The sequence below is a fragment of the Sitodiplosis mosellana genome, unplaced genomic scaffold (assembly GCF_009176505.1).
Source record: "Sitodiplosis mosellana isolate CC-2019 unplaced genomic scaffold, AAFC_SMos_1.0 Smas_scaffold_5, whole genome shotgun sequence".
NCBI classification, from domain to species: domain Eukaryota; kingdom Metazoa; phylum Arthropoda; class Insecta; order Diptera; family Cecidomyiidae; genus Sitodiplosis; species Sitodiplosis mosellana.
The window spans coordinates 4,065,430-4,089,321 of record NW_022595248.1 but is presented as its reverse complement, the minus strand read 5'-3'; the positions used below and the strand labels follow the sequence as shown (position 1 = coordinate 4,089,321).

The 23,892-nt window shown below is 38.4% G+C and overlaps 1 protein-coding gene across 7 annotated transcripts in view; it reads right to left on the bottom strand.

Annotated features, from left to right (window-relative positions):
- LOC129566750 (LIM domain transcription factor LMO4) overlaps positions 1-23,892 on the bottom strand; it is a gene marked incomplete at its 3' end in the record, with an annotated part of 80,189 nt that overhangs the window by 18,008 nt on the left and 38,289 nt on the right. For 4 of the 7 annotated variants that reach the window (XM_055442952.1, XM_055442954.1, XM_055442949.1 and 1 more), the window contains 1 exon segment: positions 9,862-9,911. 7 annotated transcript variants of the gene reach the window in all.

Sequence of the window (23,892 nt, the reverse complement as noted above, 5' to 3'; positions counted from 1 at the left end):
TTCCGTGCGAAATGCCATCCATTCATAAATATCCTTCTGTCGTATCTTCTATCTTTCGTTTTGTTCGCCTACTCGGTTTCGCCCTTCTCAAATTGGATTTCTTTTAAGAAATTAAACATCAACTGAACAGTTATTATTATAAATGATTACGTCAATCAAGGCGGAAAAAAGCACGAAAGAATGAAAAAAAAGGAAAACCATTTCTTATTGCCGGGCCACCGTCGAATTGAATTGAATTGAAATGGAATTAAACACGGCACCATGGAGAATGATACATACAGACAACACAAAACAGGCCCAAGATGTTTGTTGTGTAATCGTTTCGAATGTTTTTGTTCCGCCAAAAAATATATCGTATGAATCTTTTGAGCAAGTGCCAGTGCATTTCACGATATGGATTTCCATTTCTTTCGGTACACACCTCCGCCGTTTGCGCGCCAGTCACATTATGCTTACTGTTTTTTTTACAACGATTTGAGACGATACACACGGTGAGTTGTATATGCGTTTTGTATAAAAGCACAAAAGTTAGAGCAGCGCGTCAGGAGTTGAAGCGTGTGTTGTTTTTGTGCAAGATTATTAAAAGTCCATGGAATGGGTTGGGTTGGGTTGTATGTTTGACTGTGTTTGTGTGTGTATGAGCTAGCAGCTCTTGTTTCGAACCAAGTGGGAGAATTTAACCAATTAATTAGAACAGAATTAATTAGACGATGTGTATTAGCGTTATATAGCATCAGAGAGAGAGAGAGAGGAAGCGCGAACGCATTTCGCTTTTGTTCAACATTGGTTTGGATTGGTTTGGTTCAGTTCAGTCGTTTGCTATAGTTGCTTTTATTTGAGCTGGCTCTTGTTTTTCTCTCATCGTCTCGCACGCCAACCAACCAGCCATCCCGTCAGCCCGCTTTCATATCATGTAGCAATGGCAATAGCAAAAGATATTGTGCACGTTAAATTGTAGTTGTTCAGACGATTCCTAACGCATCGAAATCGCTGTTTGCCGCTCTAGTCAATGCTCCTTTTCCTCCCTCTCGCGCGCTCTCTCTCTCTCTCTCATTCGAACGTTCTAATTGAATGTAATTCTTTGGTGTGTGCTGTTGTTGTTTTTTTCGTGGCCCATGTCATACACCGAAAGCACATTACAAATACTATTAAAAGCGTGCACATATAAAAACGAAACCAACTTCCTCATACACACAGACATATACTCAAATACACACTTTTGACGAGGATAAATATAATTGGATTTTTTGCGCGCGCGTTCTCTTTCACTCTCCTTCTCTCATTTTACGTTCATTTGTGTGTTCGATGTGCCGTTTTCATTCTCACTCTCCCATTGTTGTTGTTGTTAATTAAACTTAATGAAAATGTATAGTATGGCGGTTTCGATCGCAACAAGCACTCACCACTCAACCTCATACCATCGTCAAAAAATTATGTGCGAAAATACATCGGAATCATGTGATGGGTCAGAGTGAGTGAGGAGAGCGTGTACACGGATAGAGAGAAAACGGGCAAAAGGAACGTGAAACCGAGCTGCCGCACGCTATACACTCACACAAGGCACACCGAGACATACACCCGAGCAGCCAAAGCAAGAGCATGCAGACAAGAACCAAAAACCTCGATGAGACGATATGCTTCTTCTGTGCACCAACACTCTTCGTATCGCGCGCGCATCGAAAACGCGGAACGGAACGGAAAATATAATTAATGTTTTTTGGTATTTTGTTTTATTTTCGTCTTTACGTTGACTTTTTTTCAGGCTCATTTTATGTGTGTGTGTGTTACAACTATTATGTTTTGGCTTGGATATTATTAATTAAAGAAAGTGGTTTGCTGATTTAATTGGATTTTTTTTTTCAATGTATACTTTCGGTATGTGTTAGCTTTAGCCGCTTCACACGCTTTTATATGCATACACACAGACAGAACTGCGGAAGGCTCCCTTTCGAATGCAGAACAATTCAATTTCATGGAAAGCCAGCATATAATAATAATCACAGGCAACAATCACTCAATAGACTGTATCGCTCTCTCTTGCTCCATTGAAATGAGCCATTTTGAACTCAGGCTCATTTCGAAGGTAGGTAGAATCAAATTAAATTTGTTTCAGCCATATTTCCACCCGAAATGGTCCCAACCAGTTAACATTATAAAATTAGTAGTGTCAGAACAGATTATCTGTTTTATGAGTGTGGATCCATTTTTGATTTGCCTATGGCGCTCTCTTCTATTCAGCATTGATATATGACTATGAATTTGGTGTGCGATATGGGAAAGCATTGCTTGGATTTCATTTAGAATGGTTTTCATGGAATTAGATGATTGCTAAGCACCTCTATATGCGTATATAGTGTTACACTAGGGCGAAATAAAGCTCTTTGTGAACGAACATTTGTTCCCTCTCTCTCTCTATTCAATCAGTGTTCAATCGAAAATTGAAAAGTATTACATTTCCTCAAAACATTTATTAACTTGCAAAATACCGTGAGATTCAATGCACCTGTTTGGTTTCTTTTACGCTTTGCCAACAGACAGAAAGTGATGAAGTGATTGGCCATCGCACACAGGGTTTCACACATACATATAGCAGCATCAGTCAGTATGAACAACTTTCTCGGTTTTTGCAGAGTTTAATGCTACTAAAACGAGGCAATTAATGAATTTCTGCACCATTAATGGATGGGGCTTCGACGACTCGTTTCTTTGCAAACTAACATCAGCATCTTTCAATTCATAGATTAAATACCAAACAATAGGCAAATTCAATTTGCAAACGTGAGCACAAACACACAGACAATAAAATCCATTAAAACGATCTGTTCAAACGAATAGTAATCGTTTGACTGATGTTTTTCTATTAAGATTAAAACAGCTCAAACAAACCAATAAATCTCTAGATGGTATTCATTCAACGCCAAAGAACACATGTTTACATCTTCAATTTTTTTCTCTTCTTTTTATTCTTCTTTCATCTCTTTTTTTAGTGCTCTCTCTCTCTCTCTCTCTCTATTACTCGCTCTCTTTTTCTCTTTTTTGCCATAAATAGTTCGATAAGTTGCTAAAGTGGACGAGGAAGAATCCGCGTCAAAATGCGTTTATTCTCAATTATGTATAGATGTTCGGCAGTGAATTCACAAGCGGCATTTTTGAGGGGATGTTTTTTTGGTTGGCGCTCTTTTTGTTTGCGATTATCGGCATGTTTATTACGTTTGAATGAACACTTTCGTACTTTAGTTATCGTTGCCCATTACTCGTACAAAATTATTTCTCTCTTGATGTGCGTTCTGCGCTCGTACAGCACACCAAATACGACTTTGAATACAACACGGATGTATGTTGTCGGGATATAAAAAGCAAAATGTCGCTATTGCGTTTCAATGATGCCATGGCGAATTAGTTTTGATTGAATGAATATTACGTGTGCGTTTGTAACGAAGCAATTTTTGGTCCAATTAATTGGCATCTCGAACAGTTGAGAATTTTTTCCTCTCTCTCTCTCTCTCTCTCTCTCTCTATGCCTCGTCGGAATGATAATTTTGACAACTCGTTAGCTATTAACGCCTTATTTGTGATCGAATATAATTGGGCAAAGCTGAAAGATGATCGTATTTTTATGAATTTTCAATGGAATTTGAAGCATCAAAATGCCATCTTATGCATGAAGGGCATATCATTGGATTTCGGGCGGAATTTTCGGAAATCGTTCGAATAAATAAGAAATTGACATTGACGGAGATTTGGAAGGAAAAAAAATGTTTATCACTAACAGTGTTAACTTAACACGGAGTGAGAGAGATGGAAATAGAGGAAGACAGGAAATACTTCTAAAAAATAGAGCACAGTTGTGTATGGAATATTTTTCATCGTAATAAGTCGAATCGATTTGGTTTAGCAAATGGCAACATCACCAGCCTGATTACCACATCCATAAGCGTTTAAGAAGTCTAATAAACACATACGTTTTGGAGGCCTTTATCAATGTGTGAGGTGTGTGTATCGTCATAAGAACGATTAAAGCGGCAATATGCAGTGTAAGCATTGTTATTACCTCATCATGGACGTGTGCACAATAATAATACATATTTGTTGAAGCATTAGCCGTAAGCACGTCTGAGAAAGTTAAATAGGAGCGCGCGCGAGAGCGAGCGAGCTGCCAAGCGGGAGCCGCTAACGCTCTCGATTATCGAATGGAGAAGGAAGTGGAAAATTGGATTTTGACTACACACATACACACAGAAAAAATGAATCCATATACAAATATCGAATGCAATTTGTTTATTTGACGAAGAGAGGGAGAGGGAGAGGTAGAGATAGAAAAAAAGACGAATAATTCGGGCACATTTTCCAGCATTAGTTTTTTGCGTGAAGTATGGGGATATTTGGCAGCTTTCCGAAGATTAAGGCTGACTAAATCCCGAATTTTGGCCGACCATTCAACTGATATGCAAACATTTCGTCAAATATTAGTCTCATCATTTTACATCGATTTTTGAATTCTAACAAGCGAAACGTTCTATTGGTGTTTATAAAACGGCACACAGAATATAAAATATCGCAAAAGCATGGTGATGATGACGATTTTATTTTTTTGGAATAGGCCCAATCGCGTTTGTTATCAAAGGGATAAATTCGAAACACGCGTGAAGTGAATGCTTTTTTTTCTCTCGTTCGCATTTTTCACAGCGTAGTCGACATTTCATCGTTTTTATTCGCAATCAGTCTGTTGACGACATCAGAGCCGCTGCTATACAAAACTCTGTATCACATCAGATTGACAGCTTTATGCGCGACAAATTGAATCCATGAAAATTGCCACAGCAAACAGCTATATTGATTTAAATAGATTTTTTTCCTTCGTTCTCTCTGTCTCACACTCTTGCTCTCACTCTCTTTAAATCCGAAAATCGCGACCAAATTTCGCAATCATATTTTGCTATCAAATTTTACGACAATATCGTCGTTGTTGTCGTCGACATCGTCATTTTGCGATGGGGGAGACCGTTGTCGCTGCCGCCACCACTAGACTTGTGTGCGGTTATGAATTTATCGAAGACTTATCAAACAATTACGGAAAATTACGACAAGAGAAACTATATAATTGGGTTATGTATTATGTACTCATTCACATGGTAACTCTGATAATGCAATCAAGACAACGTGTGTGTATGCATAAGATGCTCGCTCTCACTCTCTCAGCAAATTCGTTAGATAGGACGTTTGGAAATGGTGTGTCCAATTCGTAACAGCAACAACTGCTAACCATCTACTCTGCACATACGATACACAAGAGGTAATTTACGTGCGATTCAGCAAATAAACATACTCGATTCACTTTAGCACACCAGCCAAATGTGCCCTGTCCCATCCCTCTCTGTCTCTTATGCTTACTCCTTTTCGTCGTCGTCCTAATCGGAGCGACGAAGTTGTGAACGGAATTCACATAATAGGACAAACAATCTATTCATAAAATTTATAAAGCAAATTCATTAGAGAGCCAATTAAAATTTAAAGTGAATAACAAGAAAAACATTAACATTTATTCAAGTGTGTCTGTGTGAGGAGCTGGATATTGCCAGACGAATGAACGAATTCAAGCATGGCTACGTTATTTGTTATGCAGAGACGAAACAGTGAGAGAGAATGTGAGCGTCGATCGGAAAGTGAATCGGTTTGAGACAAGAGAAAATGTTTTAACACAATATCTAACTATGCGCATGTAAGTTCGTTGCAGCATTTTCACAACAACAGCATCATCATCAGCAGCAGCAGCAACAACAATGAAAAACCCTCCCGAAAAATGATGTGGCAATAACGAAACCAATAGAAGCAAAACACTCTAGATTTTCAAGAAATCGGACAAAAAATAGCCGAAGAAACCGACAATTATTTCCCTTATTCATTCTCGCAGCATATTGATTACCCTACGCTTTTGAAGTATTCCATTGATTTTTTCGGAAGTATGTCCTTTCGAAGGACTCCTTCGTTTTGAACCATGAATATGATTGAGCAATAACCTGCTGTGAGTAATATTTGTCTATTGAATTTATTCGGGAAAGAGTGAACACAAAACGGAGAGTACGAGAGCGAATGAGTGAACGAGAGAACGGGAACACGAGCGAAAAAGAGAGTGAGGGAAAACAAGAGTGAGAGACAAAAAAAAACTGCAAACAATTTGAATGATTAGCAAAAATTGAATTGATCCATCCAGCCAAATCTCCATAAGCCGCCAATATCTGCCCGAGTATCGAGCGATACGTCATCACAATCGACAAACTGACGCCACAACAACCAAATTAAAACTAATGGAATTGTCTCTAAAAAAAATACTCAACTCTCACATTGCAGCCAAATCATACACACAAATACGCAGAAAAAAACCTTCAATTCCAAAAGCCATTGTCAACTTTTATTTATTCGCTGTCCTTCTGATTGTCAATTTTTGCGAAAATAAATCAAATTTATTCATGCCATTTTACACGAATCATTTGCCATTAATTGGATTTGATCTAGTTTAGTGTGCATAGCGCACAACAACAACAACAAAAAATCGGATACGTATAGCCATGTCCCCAGTGATTTTCATGCATATAGCATATAATCTCAACAATAACACAAATGCCAAATTTCCCTTTTTTCCCTCCATCTCACTTCAGCGTCGCTGCTCTTTTTTTTCTCCTACAGTTCGGAATGCTCATAATTACATGCGAAGTGTTGACTGTTGAGGGCATGAACGAAAAAAAACTATTTCAACTATCATTTGTGATTTATCTGAATGTGCCAAGATAGATCTCGGTCGATCCAAAGCCAACAAGAAACAAAAGAAATATGTTCTGGCAGATTTTTTCTGATTTTCTCTATGTCTCACTCTTTGCCGCACTCTTTATCTCTTGAATACGATTTTGACTATGCAGTAAATACCCAAATATTGTATTAAATCATCAAAAAATCCTCTAATTGCGTTGTACGACGATGATTGAGAACGCCTCGTCGTCTTTTTTCTCTCTCTCTCTCTCTATTTTCGACAATGTGTTTGTGTGTGGCGGTGGCCGCGTTCATCATGCATGCTAAGGCATAATAAAAATCGCACAACGAAAATCTTCAATTATTAATATTTGTGCATAAATCATAGTGCCATGTGAATTCTGTGGCAGTTTGAAAATTTATTACTGTTTCAGAACAGTTATTATTATTTCTAGTCGACATATGTGTATTATCTATGCCATTTAATTCGGTGTTTGTGTGTTTCGTTTCGGTGCTGCTGCTGATACTTTGAATCCTTGGCTGCTATTTTCTTTGGCGCATTTCGCTCATTCGTTTGCCGTTCATTGGCGCGCTCCCACTTTCCCTCTCTCGCACCGCGCGCGCTCCCTGTTTCTTTTCCATTTGCTATTTTTTTCATTTGGAAAACTTCTAATTACGAAAAGGAGCTAAAAGGAAATCAATGTTAGAGAATAGACTACCGCATACGCGATGGAATGGATGGAACACGATGATGCGGCCACATATATATGCACACACAAAGCTAACGAACCGAGTGCTCGACACTGGTACAACGCACACACACTCAATCGTTCCGTTCGCTCGCTCCACTCCGACATCGACAAAATATTGGTACACATTCGCCAATTTATGTTTATTTGGGTTTAACAAGAAAATATTCCGCAGTCGCGTGTCTACGGTGAGCCAGCAATACACTGGCGAATGGGCGAGCTAACGAACGAACGTAGCGAGCGAATGAACTGCATCATAAAATCGAAGGATGTGTGTGATACACTTCGAACAATTTTTTTAATGAATTAGTTCCAACGAGATTGCTAACATATATCAGCAATTGAAAATTTCTCGAACGAATGAACGCGGACGGGGTGGGAGGAGGTGAGGCGTAAAAGAGTGCCAACGAATGGTTGGAGATATGGTTCGTGGAATGTGGTAGTCAAACTGGGCAACAACAAGAGAGAAAGGATATTGATTAAAGCACACATGTGAAAACTCATTTCCGGTGCACAATGAAACATTTTAGGCTTCTTGTGCGGAGGTGAGCGAAATTGAAAGAGAGCGCAAGCGAGCGAACAAGAGAGAGAATGTTTTGATTGAAGGTTTCGAAGCAGAGAGCTCAATTTCATCATGCCTTGCATACATTCGAACCGGAACACTGCAACTCATACCCAACTATTGCGCGCGAAAAACCGGAAATTTACGAGCTGAAAATAATTTGAAATTTTTTTTCGGCGCAAAAAAAATTGTTATGAAATTAATTCAATCGAATATTTATCGAGAAAATTGGGTGTCCATTTTCTGGCTCCGGTTCTAAAACGATAACATTTGATGTAAACTAGGTGAATTTCGAATGGATGTGCCCACCATTCGTTGTTTTTTTTTTCTTCAGAGATTGGTATGCAAAATGCCCGTAAAAAGTATTTCGATATGAGTGTGCCAAGCACAAGCGTATTACCAAATTTGGAACCAAGACCATCCACACGATGCCAAAGTGAGTGAGGTACGTGCATTCCCACATCCACTCCACCAACGTCTATATGTGATATTGGTATTGATTTAATTTTCTAAATTGCTTTCTGTTGCTACTGAACAGTAACGCACTGCCAACAATTTGTTTACTTGTAATATCGTAATATGAATATACAGACACATGGGCAAATGAGAGAATAGACGGGAGCTCGTGCCATCTCGCCGATACACACGTGGAACGTGTGAGTTAGTGTATGTGTTCTTCTTTCGCTATCATCGATTTGCTGAACTGGGAAAGCATTATATATTTAGCAAATACATTAAAATCATTCGCATCTAGTGTTTTGTTGATGTTGTGCTTTTTTCATCCCTTTTCCGAAAGTGGTGCCGTTTTTTATGCAGTATATTCGAACACATCGAAAGAACGAAGAGTAGCAGCAGCAGCAGCAATTCACATTTGAACACATTCAGACACATACTTTATTGATGCGTGCTGTTTCCGCGGCCGCCTTTTTGCTCACTCGCTCGCTCCAAGCTCACACACACGCACAGATAACATTTCGGAAAAGCATTTTGATTCTGAAATTCACTCGAACACAATATGATATTTATGTTCTAATTCATTACGGATATGGCAGCGAAGGGAAAATATTGCAATGTATATGTAATATATGTAATGCTTTTGGACTCCGACTGGAGAGCATCCGAAAGAATACTACACTGGTGTGGAGCAAATGAGCAAGTAAGCTTGGCGAATGCCAGTTTTTTTTGCTGTTGCTTCCACTTTTTTTTCGAGTGAAAGAAATAGAGTAGTTCAAAACTCATATTCGTAAATACAATTCACAAATTGTATCTTTGCCTATACACACGGTGGTGGCACAGTCTTTGTTTCTCTCCATGTGGCTGTGTATATACGGCGCACACTGCCTTCAATTTTTTCCATCATCATCATCATCATCTATCCTCTATCTCGTGCGCGCGACGCGTTCGCAAATCGTTTGTGTTTCGGTTAAAGAGATTAAAAAAGAAGAAGAACGATGGCAGCACTCCGTTCACTCAGACCAATTGGATTTTGATCTTTTAAGATAATGTTTTATGTCTTTCGAAAACTGTGTGTGTGTGTGTGTGTGTGTGTTCCATTGTGGAAAATCCGTACATAAACTACTAAATAAAGTCATTTCGACAAAAAGTTTTTGTCGAGTCGAACAATTGTATTTGATGTTTCTTCAGCCATGCAAATAAAGTGACACACTTCACTCTTGTCAAACATTTTATCATTTCATGCATACACAATGGCAAGCGAACAAAGAAACTACAATGGACTAGTTTTCTGCTATAATTTTTATTTCAAAGGGATTTTTCAAGTGGGCATAATATTAATTAAGGACTCACCAGACAATTTTCAGTGGATAAACTGCAGCTAAAGTCAATTATAAGCGCAACTGAAACGAAAGAAAGGAAAACATTAAGATGTGAAATGAATGTTATTTATGGATTTGATTGATGGTGATGGTGGTGCAGTAATAATACATTGTGTGCGCTGATTGAACGGTGATACAGTGGCTAATTAATGATAGCTACGATGAGTGTTTTGATGGAATTTCGCGAGAAATTTATATGCATTAAGTGTGTGCCCTCAGTTTGCTGTGCTCTTGATAACTTGGTCAAATGGCTTTGACGCTACGTTCGATAAGTGCACTTTATTTTCTAATTGAAATTGAAAATGCGAAGCATTAAGGGGATTTAATGTGTGCACAATGTGCTCACTCTCTCTCTCTCTCTCTATCGTTGGTGCGGTTCAATCTTCTAAAAACGCATATATGTACGTAATGTGTATCTTTCAACTTCAAACACGACCACCAACCAATTCGCCCCCTTGCCGATTCATGCAGCCTCGAGTATAGAATGGGTGAGCAATTGAGCGGGCATTCCATCTCTCTGTTTCTCGACTGCTGTTGGTGGTGGCAGCGTTTTCTATTTAAGCAACGCGTTGCTCGATGTATGTGAGCACAGGCAAATGCTCTAATATCGAAAGAGAAGCACTTTTCAAAATGAATAATCTGTAATGCAGCAGTATACGTATAATGAGTTGTATTTTATATTTATAAATGCCCATATACATAATTAGTTGTTGGGGAGAGAGAAGGAATGAATTCAGTAGTATATCTCCTTCTCACCGCCATCCATCCCTTATTTTTGTGTTATCTTTTTTCCAACTCACCCACTCTCGCACAACACACACAAACACACACAATTTGGCTCCTCTCTTCTGGTTGCTTGCCTGCTTTGCTATATCGCAACGCGATATTATACATCTGTTTTTCCATTCAGCATATTCGGTAAGCGAGGAGCAAGCGATAGAGCGGCAAGCAGAAGGCAATAGCAAACGGTTTATGCAGAGCTCAACGACGAGTAAAATTACGAAATTGAAATTGGATGGAATACGAGATGAACACAAGCGGTACAAATGTGTGTATTTATCTGTGTGTTTGTGTGTATGTGTGTGTACCGAACGAGAGCCTCGGCGACTAACGACGACAGAGACAAGCAACAGCAGCAGCGACGGGAGAGATGAGGCAAAAAAAAACTTTTAATGAACAGCAAAATTTAATTAAAGTTATTAAATTGGTATTTAAGTGCACACTTCATTTAGCTTTTTACATGTGTACGTTGAGTCGAGTCGAGTGGATGCGAGTCTAGCATTTTTGTATTGGTGCGGTGCTGCTGTTGCTGCTCTTGCTGTTGTTGTTGCTAATTTTCTTGATTTTTTATAAAAGGTTTGTTAGCTCGTCATTGTAAATGGCTACGAAATCCAATAAAATACACACAGCGCACACGGCGCGCACTCAACACGGACTCTCTTTTTCTCTTGCTTGCCATACAATATACGGCTGCGAATCCATTGTAGTGCGCGTTGCGCGCACGCACGTACACAGTAAAACACGCGCAACCGAATGAGAACATTGTAAAATGTTTTATAAGCGAAGTGCGCGGCTCGTTCAATCCACATCAATTATCGATGGCAGTGCAGAGAAAACGTATAAACATCCCAATTACTTTTCAGCAATAAAACAATTTGATAAAAAGCGATAAAAAAAAATGAAACAACGACGATACGAGAGACGTTGACGACGTCAACGACGAGGTGGAAATAAAGAGAGATACGAGCGGAGGTACTGCGGGGATACACATACAGAGAGAAAAACGGAGAGCGATCAAGCAAGTGGCTACAAAAACTCAATTGAATTGAAGGGAAACGATATAAAAGAGGAAATTACAAACACACAAAGCCGCGCACACTGCTACTCTTAATAAGACTCTTTGCGCTAATTATTCATTAACTGAGTACACTAAATTAGCGAATTGCTTTATGGTATGGAGAGTATGCATTGAGCATTTGGTGCTTTCCGTATTTCAATGCGGTTTTCCCCCCATTCATTCGTAGAATTTCCAACTTTGCCAGATTTCAAAATACATTGTGTTGATACCATTCAACTCCGTATTCACTCTATTTCATTTCAATCACTAACTCGCATTAAATCCTTCCTATCATATTGGCCCAGCACTACTTTTACGAGCTGGCGCGCGCTCAATCCAAAATATTTCTATCGGGATTGTCGACATTGTCGATAAAATAATTCAAAGCGAACTCGAACAAAATTCAATTTATTAATTAAATTAATTGGATGCCAAAACGATGGCCGACATAAAAAAAAACGAAGCTCGACTGATGCTGGTTTTTCCAATGAGAAACCGTCGAAAATTTATGAATGTTGCGTTTGCTGTTGACGCAATTACAGCGAATTGGTGGTTTTTTGCATTGTCAAATGCGCGCGCGCGTTTTGCTTTCGGTTTTTTTTTCTTTGTCTCTCAATTCTACCCATTTTCTTCTTAATAAAATCCAGTTCGTTCTCATTTTTCGCCTTCAATGCGCAACATAATTTATACACACAAATTATTATTCCTTGACGTCAACGTCATCGAAGCGAATGAAAGAAATTCTCGAAAATGGAAACTATGCGATTGTCTATTTCAACAACTCTTTCTCGCTCACTCACATAGTGTCTCCCTCAATCTCTCTCACTCGATCGCTCTGTCTTTCTGTTCACAATTTATACATAGTTATGGGAGTGCGAGATATGCATATAGCGTATATTGTACATACACTGCTATCTTTCTCTCTCTCTCTCTCTCTGTAGATATGTGTGCGTACTGTGTATGCCCGAGTGCAGACGAGCGCAGCGCTACATATACGATTTAATTGAGAGAAAACAATTATAAAGTTATTTAATTAATATGGTACAAAGGGATTATATTATGAAACATTACTAGAAATTTATGTGAAATTAAACTGGCTGCGCGCAAAACCTATAAACACAATGTATGCATGAGTAGTGGCAGTAGCTGAAATTAGGGGAAACCGTTTTCGTTGTTGTCGTCAAATGCCCGAATATATGGGATAGTGAAAAGTGAACGAGGAAGATCGAGAAGAGGAGAACAAGTGCAGGAGAGCGAAAGAAAGAGACAGCTTGGGATTGGCGAAAATGAAATGAGATGGGATTTTATCATTGTTTCCATTGTTTTTTGGACGGTTTGAGCCAAATTGCAATTGTGTATATCTTGTAATTAATGTCCGAGCTAAGCGTCGTTATAGATCCAAGAGCCCGACACTCTGTTCGTAGGATGGTGCAAACTAACAAACAGTCTGCAAATAACAGCCAACTCAAACTTGATAATGAACATTTCTTGCTATCGCATTCATTTCCGATGGACTGAATATCACGCTCATTCCGCCTTTTTTTCGCTCCCTTATCTCTCTCTCCCTTTGCCTCACTCGGTCGCACTCATTTTGCATTTTCTTCTTCATTTCTCACAGCCGCTGGTGTATAATGTGTTATTTTGTTTTGCAATTTTCAAATGCAACATTTTCCAAAAAGTTTTGAAACGTCCTTCGCAATCCGAGTATGTGTGTGTGTGTGCGTGTGCCGAGAGACACAAAAGGCAAAATAGTTGAAAGTTGTTTTTTTTCGAAATTTGAATTCGATGGCAATGGTTGGAGTGACGGGCTTAGAGCAATGAGACAACATATAGAATGTGTGAGTAATTTATGGTTCGAATTGGTAAATGTTTATTTTGATGAAGTTTCCCAAGTTTAGAAAAGTCAAATATTTAATTGCCACTTTTGCTTTCGGTTGCGTCACATTCAAAATTGTTTAGAATTGCATGGGGAAAAGGACAACACACATATATGCATGCCCTTCATTTTCCATTTTTCCGTGAGTGTATGTGGATGTGTGGACGATAGTGAGGGGAGAGTGAGTGAAAGAGTGCAAAAGTTTTGCCGAAGCACCTTATTTTAATTCAAATGTCGTTTAATTAATTTTCGCTTCGGATTTCAAGTGTAATAAAGTTGATAATGGACTTTTTCATGTCATTATATAATTATTATTAAATAAGTTCGCAACACGAAAACATCTTCAAAATGCGCACAACACGACATGAGATGAGATGCGATGCGATGAGAGATGTTAGTAAGTCGAACCGCAAATTGTTGGCTTCCCCAACATCAAGTTCCATTTGTGCAAATACATCATTAAAGTCAGCCGCTGCTGCTGCTGCTGCTGCTGCTGCTGTGTGTATACGTTTGAGTGCACTGTTCGCAATGCGAATCAGCACATAAAATACAATGTACAGTGTCAACATTCAAAATGATTCTAATACGTACACGGATCCGGAATCCATTTCCTATGTTTCCAGGAGTGCGTGCTCAATGTTCAACCTCAACAATCACTAATCTGTGAGCAGCGAGTGCAAACAGTGTCTAAAATTAAGCAAATTCATGCTTTACTCTCTCTCCCTCTCTCCCTCCTATCGAGCTAACAGCTGAATGCAAATTTCGATGCGATTAGATATTTGTAATAAATATTTGTGTGTTTGATTATCAAAAAAGCGAAATTTTAAATGCTTTTTCGGCTCTTGATTCAAATGATTTGCCCGCAGTTCATCGATAGAGTGTGTGAGAGAGTGAAACATTCAACAAAACTTTTTAAGCACACGATGCGGAGAGAAAAAGGGAGTTAAATAACAAAAAACAACTCCAACCAATTTCGATCGTATTCCAATTACATTGAAATATGCGAAAACCGCAACTGGAACCAAATTAGAGAGAATTGTGCAAAAGTTGGCTAATTATCGAGTTTGGATTTGGCATATTTCATTTTTCATATTTCAATGAATGCCCGCGCGCGCGCGTCTGCTAGCGTTCCACTCGACTTGCTATTTCCAACGAACGAGCGAACCGACCAATCCGACCAAATTCTTTTTCGCATAATTTGCATTAATGATTTTTCGCTGAATTTAGGCGCTGCAACAGAGTATACATTCCATATATTTGGATTATCATCAAATGCCAAAAGCGAACGTGACGTGTGTGTGTGTGTGTGTGTGTGTGTGTGCGAGTGCGCGAGTGTGTGAGTGTGAGTGTGCATGGGCATATTCTAGAAAATTTAATTAGTATCAAACCACAAACTATTATGAACTCTGGCCACAAAATATCAATTAATCTCTACCAATACCTAATTTGTGAAATGTGTTAATAATAACATTAATTAATACTCTCTCTCTCCCTCTACCCGGCACACTGCTACTCACATGGAGTGAAGCGCATCGCATCTGTTTTTCATTTATGATTAATGTGAAATGCGAATCGTAATAATTGGAAAATGTCAGAAACCATCATAAAATATTTGCAGTAATAATTTGTGCTCAAATAAAGAGTCGCGCCAGGTTTTTTCTGTTTTTGTTTCTTCCTGTTGGATTTTTCATTCTAAACACACACGCACACACAGATGCGCATCAAGCACAACAAACGAAATTGGAAAACCATGAAAATTCGTTTAAAACAAACTCAACCCACATATATAAATAGATCCATTTGGTATGTGCGTGAGTGCACATGTTTGTGAAATGAAATTCAACCACATATTTACATACGCACAATAATCACCAGTAAAAGAAAACGATATCAACTCGGTGAGGTTTTTTCCCCTCTAACGTTGCCCGCCCGAAAGGAGGAAAAACTCCTGGCTGAAATTACATAATGTGCAGTTGAAAATGGCTCGTTATTTCTGCGAACAAATTTCCCAAAATGAAAAGCAATATTTTTCATACGTCGAAAAGTTTTCTGGCGAAACAAAGACGAAGGAATTTTCCATCGAACGAACCCATTTTGCCTTGCAATAAACCATTGAAGAATATAATCAAGTGTAATTTGAGTTTGTGATTGTTCATATTTTGAGGGTGGGAGGCGAACGAACGAGCAACGGAGAGCCTGGATTTTAAGGGAGGAAGAGATGAAGTGGAGTAGGAGCAAAAGAGAGCTGACGATATGATCGGGTCAGGTGACATGATTGTATAATGTTTGAAACTACCGAATTGTGGTTCATTTGACTAATAGGAAATTGTTTTCGATGTAGTAGTCAATTTTTCAGTATATAATAGGAATTGAAAATTGCTTTCCCCACTCTCCACGAGACACCGAGAATCAAGAACAGCAACAGCAGCAGCAGTAAACTGCAACATTTATGCATTTAATGTAAACGATTACAAACAAAGTTCATAACATGGCATTTTCTTAATGCATGTATGTGCTGTTTCCACTGCTATGGCTGCTGTTGCTGCTACCACTACTACTACTACTACTGGTGGTTGCTGTTGTTGTCGCTGTCGGTATATTGCTCGTGCTGTTTAGTGTTGTTTATTTCGATTGTTGTTCTCTCGCATGGCATCTCTCGTTGGTGGTGCTGCTGCTGCAGTTTTCTCATTTTCGGTTGATGGTTTCTATTTCGACTCTTCGGAGCCGAACGTGTTGGCGTATGCCATAGGGATTTCCTAATTGAAAATTTGATGAATACATGCAGTCACTGCATACATTTTGCGCGCTCTCCCTCCATCTCTCTCCCTCTTTCTCCCTTTTCTCTCTCTCATTCTCTCATGAATATTAGATGCAACGTGAATATATACACGAATATCTATGAATTTCGTCTATTGAAATTGCAAAATGAACGAAACGAAACTTTTATTCAGCTGCAAATTGAGAGGTGATGTGTGTTTGTGTGCATACTGTTGTACACCATCGACGCTCCTCAAAATTCGGAAAATTGACCGTACGTGTGTGTGTGTGAGTGAATGAGTGTGCAAGCATCGTCCTTACTACCCGATAAAAACACGATGCTGCAAGAACGAAACCAAAAAGCAGCAAAAAACAACTACAGCAAACTGCATGATGTTTTAGTGATTCATTTAACCACCATTTATATTTTATAAAACTTTAAACCGAAATTTTCTACCTTTTAGCCATCAAATATTAATAAACACCAGTTCGATACACGTGTGCACTGCAAACATGAAATCTTGCATGTTTTTGCAAAATGCATGCCGGACCACACGACATACCTCATACTCTCGCTTGTTCTCGACAAAACGACACAATTCATCGTCTATGCAACAAAGAACGTGTCGCTTTTCTTGCTCTCTCTCTCTCTCTCTCTCTCTCTCTCTCTCTCTCTCTCGTAATGTTACGTTCAAATTGCAATCCCACCACTGCACAATATATTTTTTTGGAAATAATTATTTTGCTTAATGGAGAAAATGGTATTGTCTGCCGAAATGATCAAATTATCAGCGAATTTTAGTAAATAAAATGACTGATTACTACGGGAAAACATTGAAAATATTGCTGCTGCCGCTGCTACCGCTGCTGATGACTTTGTTGTGTTGTGCATAATTGAATTCGGGCTGTACATTGCTTTTGTTTTATTACAGTTTAAACATGATCCGGGCAAAAAGCACGTCGAATTTTGTACGACCACAGTCATCATGTTGTGCATAATTAACTGTAAGCCATACCTAGTCAGCATCTCGAAACAGAAAATACATTTGCGCAAAACATGAGTTAATGTTTCATCAGTCAACGACAGCGGAAAAAAACGACGCTCCCAGATAAATAATTAGATGATGGATTGTAACCAAATTTATGTTCATAAGATTAAGTATGAATTGACGCCCTGAGAAGAAAAACATTTCCTACAAAACCTGTGCGCAGAACACAAACACAGAAATTTTTTAGTCAAAAGGCGAACAGTAAATTTGCGAGCGCAAAAACCTAATATATTTACAGCGAGCGCAAAATAAAGAGTCCTAAAAGGCCTACTTATACGGAGTTTGCATGCTAGTAGGCTTGTTATACTTTTGCGCTCGCTGTAAATATATTAGGTTTTTGCTAGGGGACTCACGCCAATTTCCATATTTAAAATATGAACAAATAATATGAATTTGTTTATGTTTTAACATATTAAACAGATATGTATGCATAATTTCAATTTTGCTCAATTTTGTTCAATAAACCGACTGTCAGCAGAACCATGTCTAATCTGTTGACGTCATTATCGCTTCAAAAATTCTGGAAGTGGGTTTTGGTGGATCCTCAGGATTGTTCAAAACCGCTCCTGGTTCTGGAAGTGGATCCTCAGGATGGACCAGGGCATTGTCAAACCCAGTCTGATCCATCCTGAAGATCCACCAAAACCCACTTCCAGAACATATTGTTAAAGGTGAATATGAACAATAACAACGCATTCGGGAAATAATACAAAATATTTGAAATCCAGCGTGAATTTTACATGATTTAAATAATACAAATAGATTTTGCTAAATAAAATTTGGCGTGAATCCCCTAGGGTTTTTGCGCTCGCAAATTTGCTGTTCGCCTTTTGACTAAAAAATTTCTGTGTTTGTGTTCTGCGCACAGGTTTTGTAGGAAAGGTTTTTCTTCTCAGGCCGTCAATTTATGTGAGGTTTTTTTTCACCTGCAGCCGTGCTGCGCTCGTTTCGCGATAAAATAAGATTATCGAGAACAAACGGGTTATATCCAAGCGTTTAAAAGCTCATGTAAAGATTTGTTTGATTGTACATGAAAAAAAATACATATAATGCATTTAGTAAGAACGGCCGATTATTTGGTGCGATAAAATCAGACGGGTATGAATGTGGCTGTCGCATAATTATGATCTCAACTCTTTTTTTTTTTTAATCCAATCCGATTAATCGCTGTGAGTAAGTACCCATAAAAACGTGATTTTGCGTGAGAGACGCACAAAGAGTGCTCGAAAAAAAGCGAGCGGTTTACATAAAAGCATTATATTGAAAGCATGTTGCAGTAAAATAATCAAAGCATATGTGTATAAAGTGGTGCCAAAGGAGCTTTATGCAATGCATTCAAAAGGAACCGGGACTCGGCGCATATGAGAGTGAACGGAATGAGAGAGTGGGTGGAAGAGCGAAAAGCGACAGAGTGGCTATGTACTGCATACACAAAAACCGGGGAGGGTTTTATAGGCTGTTATCAATTAACTTGATCGATTTGGGTGCAAATGTATGGAAGTATTTAAATTAAAGGCAAATTGAGTGTACAAGCCCATAGATGGATAGATTAGAAGTTTCGGTTTGGTTCGGTTCGGTTCTTTTATGATTTGATCTGTCATACACACTCACACGCACGCATTCTCTCTCTCCCTCGTTCCGTTGCTCTCTCAATCGCTCTCTTCGTCTCTCACACGCTTGCTGCTTCATTCGCCCACACACACTCGCCGCTGAACACACAAGCACACAAAAACCATATTCGAAAATCATGAAACGACCCATTAAATCGATTTATATATGCCATTTCCAAATTAAATTCATGATAAATTGTATGCAACGATATGTACGACAAATGAATCGTTTTAGTTATGTTTTTCATTAATATAATTACTATTAATCTCCCGGAAAATTTCATCTATTACATTTTATTTAATTAATTAAGCAAATGGAATTTAATTTCATCGTAAACAAGCCAACGTTGTTGGCTGCTGTTGTTGGTGGTGGTGCGTGTTTGCTTTTCTCATTTGGTCTCACTGTTGTGCACGCGCGTTCGTTTGCGAACATGATTTTTGAATTTTCCAGAACTAAAAGTGCTACTGGATGTTCGTTATGCTGCTGTTTTACGTGCGTTTTTCGTTTTGTTTTCGGAGCCACTTGGCCACATTCGACGGAGCATTGTTTTTGTTGGCAGTGGCGGTGGTGATGGTGTGGTATTTTAATATGCATGCTTGGTAAAGCTTCAGCAAATATAATTGGTGGTGGATAAAAACGAAACATATGCCCCGAATAAAAATGTAAAAGTTTTTTTTTTACCCAGGGATAACGGATGAGTGGTTTTTCCAACCCTTTCAACAAATTAATTCATCATCATTCGTAATTGCACTTCATTTCTCAATAATTGATAACCATATAAGCCTGAGCCTGAGACTAAGTGGCACCCACCTGGAAGAAAGGAAAGGAAAAAAAACAAAACATTCAAAATATCGTCGGTGCATCGAAAAATGTTAGCTACTACGACTACTACTACTACTCGACTGCTATTACTACTCTATTCAGTGTTGTTGGCTTGCTTTTTTTCGGTGCTCTCTCATGAATATTCAACTATTTGTACTTTTCACTCTGTATTTCACTTCATTCCATTTTTCAAAGCACCTATTAAGGCAATTAACTAGAAAATGTATCTGAGCATTCCATCATGTCAAAACATTTTGCGCTACTTTTTTTTTCGTCCGATGGAGACGATGCACTTCATTCCACATCGTCCTAGTCAATGAGCATAAGCTTTGGCGCTTATCCGAAACATATCACACTGAAAAACAGATAACATTTCATATTTGCAATGGAAACGGAAAAAAAGAGAGAGAAAATAAAAAAACCGTTCGATCGCCTCGCATTATATTCTTAAATGAGTTTTTGTTTTGGTAACCAGCGAGAGAGAGAGAGAAATGGAGAAAAAAACGAATGCCGTGCAAAACAACACGGAGTTTTTAATTAATATGCACAATGCGTGATGCACATAAATTCACATATAAATTGGCTCAATTTATTGATTTCGCATAATGAAATTGTAATAACACGTAACTCAAATGGACTGGCGTGTGTATATCTGTGCACTGGACAGTTATCAATAAGCCGAGATCTTTTCGAAGTAATCAATTATATGATGTTGTTTCGTGTGCGCATTTGTGCCTTTTTTTCAACCGCTGCTGCGCGGTTGCTGTTGTTTTCGTTGTTCATTTTCTGTTTGTTCCTCAGTCTTCAACAGCCGATCTCACGCCATGTCCGACTCGAACCAACGAAAAAAAGTAGCAGCAACAACAACAACCATGACCGACCAACTCTCTCTCACTCTCTCTCTCTTGCGCACACCCAATAAAGCCCATGTAATACTCTTTATTTATAGCGCGAATATAATAAAAGAATCGAAATTAATTAATTAAATTCTGTATCTGCTCGTTTTCAGAACCTGTTTTCAATTTTATTTAATTAAATATTTTTCCCGCTTTACGATTGTACTTTTCATGTATTTTTTTTTCGTGGTCGGAAATGGTGTCTGCGAATGATTTTTCTCTCTCTCTCTCTCTCTCTCTCTCTCTTCGTTCGTTCGATTTTGTAATGTTTCGGAATGAGGAGATTTCTCTGGTCATTGTCGTGCGCACGGTGAGCGCTCTCGCAAACGTTTGCGCTCGTTATAAGTGGCCTATACTCGACGTGCTAACAAATAGAATTGTCAGTTTAAATTGAACAATTATAAATAATTGCCATGTTTGAGAGGTAAACGGTATAGCAGCAGAGGGAGAGAGAGAAACCGATGCCGGATAATGCGGTTTGATCACAGTATATTAATGTTTGAAAACATTAGTCTAATTTAGCGAACAGCAATCAATTTCGAAAATATGCTTATTATTTCGCAGCAATTGCACATACACACACACACACGGAGAGAGATAGAAGGAGAGAGAGATAGAGATAGAGAGAGAGAGGGAAAAAAACGTGGAATGTATGCCTGATTAAAATTGAATTATAATCTAGAGAGGATTATGCAATCGGTACGAGATTTAATCGCCCGCCACAAACTAGCTTATTATACAGATGACTTCATTCATCGTTTTTGCCCAGCCACCTCTAACTAGTCATTGATTGGCAGGTGATTGAGCAAAAGCTGTGATGTTTAGATTAGGTATTAAAATATCTTATTAAATTCATGATGGATTTGAGTTACATCGAAAATGGTCGAATTCGATATTCGGGATTATGTCTTCTTTAAAAAAAATCAATCAACGTTTATTCAGCGCGCGCAGTCGAGTGAATGTTCTGCGCCAGTGGAATGGTGTGCGAGATCATGGCGTAAACATTGTAAATCAAAGATGCACAAAGTGTGCTTCTCAAGTGTATACCTCAATGAAAAGTGAGAAAATAAATTTGTATGTATTAAGAAAGCAAAGAAACCATTTGATGAGTCGCCGAACAGAGAGAATGGAGCAAAAGAACGAGTACTTTGAAGACGCCTTTTTGTTTGGTGGACGAGAGAGCGCACCCGCGCTCGCAGCACAGAATTCTAGAGTAAACACAGTTTAAATTGAATATTTATACATCAAGCGAAATTGATGTCCATTTTGACGTTAACATTGCATAAATGAACTTCAATTTACTACGGTCGACTATCTTTCGTTCTCATTCCCACTCGTCAGTTCGTTCGTTCGCGTGTGTTTAGCATTTTATGTGTTTCTTTTTCTGTTTGTGCCACGCGAAAAATTAACGGATTTTCTCAAGTGGCGACAGCATCAAAAAGTCATAATCTCTCTTTCGCTCACTGAGCACCGTTCCCCATTTGTGGGTGTGTGTGTTTGTCTGTCGCATGCAAATTGATAAAAAAAACTGTCTTGGAATGGCAAATCCCGGGCCATTTGTCGAAAATATAAATACCGAAATCAGTTGCCGAACAAAAAGAAACGTTTGGGATCAGAAGCGACGAATTAGATTACCAGCCAGCTAATTTGATGTCTAAATAAATATAAATTTAGAAATACATATGCATCGCAGCTGTTTTTTTTAAAAGATGTGTCGATTTTTGTCACTCGGCGTCGCCGTCGCCACCACCACCTCGCAATCTGTGATGAGCGAGCGCACATTATCTTCTCTTTGCCACTTCTTCTTCTTCTTCCTTTCCTCGTTTTTCTGTCAACTTCTCGTGAGCTTATTTATTTGCTTCCTTGTTTACTCTTTAAATATTTACAGTCGATTCGATTAAAATATATTTCTCAAAGAAATACAAACGAATTTCGCAATTCGTAGCGTACGGTATGACTCGTTTCGTTCCTGGGTGCCAGCGTTCCGAATCGTTTATTTTTAGATTGCCAATGGCCGATTTCCTTCTCTTCGTCTTTTTTTCGCTTGCTCTCTTCAATGTTCGATTTGAGTATTTTCGAGTGGAATAGACTGGTTGATTTTATCAAGCTTGGCTTTTTAGTAAATTAATTACATTTTGTAGAAATGAACAGTCCGAATTCTCTCACATCATTCAATTAGACTCTTGGAATTATGTGTTAATTCAGCATAAAAACGAAGCAGAAGAAAAAGCGTCGGCCATAGACGCCGGTCAAACCATGCACGTACGATCGAACAGAGAAGTAAGCAAATGGAATGGACTGAGAAGGAAAGATAGAGACAGGGACTAAAAGAAATGTGAGTCATGAAAAGAGATTAGCGGCCAACATAGATTAACGAAATAACAAGCAGTATATGTTTGTCAGCCATCACACAGCTGGTAGACAAAAACTAACATAAAAAGCCCATATGCTGAATCGTATATGCATCATGAATGGAAGAAACAAGCAAGCACACACACATTTCTGACACCTGATATTATTAATTTAAAAGCCATATAATTAAATAGAATGACGTGAGCAGTTTTTTCTTCTTCTACTTCTGCTGTTGTTCTTGTCTATGAGGCATTTTTCTCTCTAACTCGTTTTTCTGTCATTTTTTTCTTCTGCCATCGGCTCGTTCCCAATTATCAAGTATTCGTTTATACGTGTTAATTCGGCTTTTTAAGATGATTTATCATTAAACTGCGTTCAAAATTCATTTAAATCTTTTTGTTTTGTTTTCATTACTTTTTTCACACCTTGCATTCTGTGCGAGAACGGTGCGTATTCTCTTTTTTTTTATTAGACATACTAAACTTTTCATGTCCAACTATTTTCTGGTCAGTTTAATTTTACTATGACATTGATTATTTCTATTTTTGTGTATGTATTATTCTAATAATTTTTTGCATTCATTTGATGAATTTGGATTTTGAATCGATTCCAAATCCATTTTATCGTTGAAGTGGCAAACTGTAGTCAGTCAAATGAGCTCAGCTTGATCCATTGCATAAAAAATTCATTAGAGGTAAAATGAGCAAAATGGGAGTGTACCATCGGTTTATTGTTGTTATTGGCTATTTATGGTTTTTGTCGTTGATTTGAAGCGCATGTGTTTTTCATATAATTGGAGCGT